This window comes from Primulina huaijiensis, unplaced genomic scaffold (assembly GCF_012295235.1).
Source record: "Primulina huaijiensis isolate GDHJ02 unplaced genomic scaffold, ASM1229523v2 scaffold206576, whole genome shotgun sequence".
Classification (NCBI taxonomy): Eukaryota; Viridiplantae; Streptophyta; class Magnoliopsida; order Lamiales; family Gesneriaceae; genus Primulina; species Primulina huaijiensis.
Genome location: NW_027354523.1, coordinates 1 through 1,804, shown reverse-complemented (window position 1 = coordinate 1,804; position 1,804 = coordinate 1). Strand labels below are relative to the sequence as shown.

Genomic DNA, 1,804 nt, shown 5'->3' with positions numbered 1-1,804 from the left:
TGGTACTAAAAAAGTACCCAGGGACTGAACACAAAAAAAAAACGATGGCTGGAGACTGAAGGCCAATTTCCCGTACTCTGGATCCAAAATTTTGTTCGAATTCGAATAACTAAAAATCAATATTAATTTTCACATGTTACCAACAACTTAAATGATTAGCTTGTTTATAACAATTTTATCATACATCAATAATCTTTGTAAATTTAATACATCATCATGAATCCTTAAAAACGGTAACAATTATCATCTTTCTGATGCAGGTTGCATGTCAATAAGGAAATTAAGAAAAATATAAATACTATTTTAAGAAAAATATAAATACAAAATGTTTCACCAATGATCCAACATATAAATATGAATGCAGATTTAAAAAAAAAAAAATGGTTCTTCGGTTGAATTTGTCACCCAATTATGATAGTATAACTTATCAATCTGTCTAAGCCTCTAACTACGATACAAAATTTATTTTGTCTTTACGAGTTGGAGAAAAGAACACATGGAGATGAGCAGTCAACACAACTCTCATACAGAAATTAAGAGTGGTCAACTTCAAATGCTGTAACATAATCACCATATACCTCCATTTGGTCCATGCCAAACCTTGAAGATAGTTAATGACCATGCTCTCCAGCATATTGAATCCTATCGGTAAAGGCTGGGACAAGCCACATCTGGTTTATCCAGCTACAGAGAAAATTCAAGAGAAGACCATTTGAAACTCGTGTCACGAATCTACCCTGAAAAGAAATGCACTTGTTTGATGATATCTTCGAATTCTACTCGTGGAAATCCTGATAAGGAGAGGATCCACTTGAAGAATCACTTTCGTAGGGTGTGGTCTCTTTAGGAGACGTGGGAAGTGATTCTTTCGACTGCAACAATAAACCTGACATAGAAACAACAGTTAGCTTGTTTTTCATCAAACAAAAGACAAAAATAGAGTATTGTTGAATTGAGATATTGTATTTAAAAGAATTGAGCTAAACCCCGAATAATTACATGTTTAGACGCTACCACTGGATTTTATTTGTCTACAAAACTAAGATATATAACCGAAACGATACGACAAAGTCTAAAGAGAGCGTGGTGCACTGACCTTTCTGTCCCCTAGAACGAAACTTCTTAGTGTGCCGTCTAATTAACCTTTTAGCTTTGGTTATAGTTAGCTGTCTGGCAAATGGAGAGAACTCTGCATCACTTTCGCTCCAATCCACATGGAGCTCACTCTCTGCTTCACCCCTCATGGTCCGTAAAACAAAAGCCTTGGCCTTGCGACGCTGGGAATTGAAAAGGCCCCTTACAGAGGTAACAAAACCATCGCCTGCCCCATCACCAGTACGTTTTGGCCAGGATACTGGATACTTATCAGATTTTTCAGCTAAACCTCCATCGCTATCACTGAGATTGAGATCATTTTCTGTAACAGCAACACCAGTGGCTTGCGCTTTATCTTTAAACTTTTTCCCCTGTGAATAACAACAGTACCAGCATGAAATCTCGCTGAGGTAAAACCTTACATGGCATGCAAATAATTTAAGACAGTCCCTGGGTGATGAAAAACTAAATCATTCATCTTTTCTACCCAAGCAGCGTATAACTAATGCTTTCAATCAGTTATAGCCAATATACATCATGCTTGTGTGGGCAGCTTTACACATTTGAATGGGGTGGTGTATTTTCTGGTGGATGGAAAAACATTAGCAGTTTAAGTTACACCATTTCCAACTTTTGTAAGGATCCATACCATGCTTGTACATGTGGTATATGTGTTCGTACGAGAGATAGCAGATAAAGTACACACAAT

General features: G+C 36.9%; 1 long non-coding RNA gene across 1 annotated transcript; it reads right to left on the bottom strand.

Annotated features, from left to right (window-relative positions):
* Window positions 1-374: 374 nt before the first annotated feature.
* Window positions 375-1,717, bottom strand: LOC140966468 (uncharacterized). The gene is made up of 2 exons (XR_012173367.1): window positions 1,097-1,717; window positions 375-886 (listed from the first exon to the last, which is right to left on the bottom strand). It is a non-coding gene; the product is annotated as an uncharacterized lncRNA (long non-coding RNA).
* Window positions 1,718-1,804: the final 87 nt, after the last annotated feature.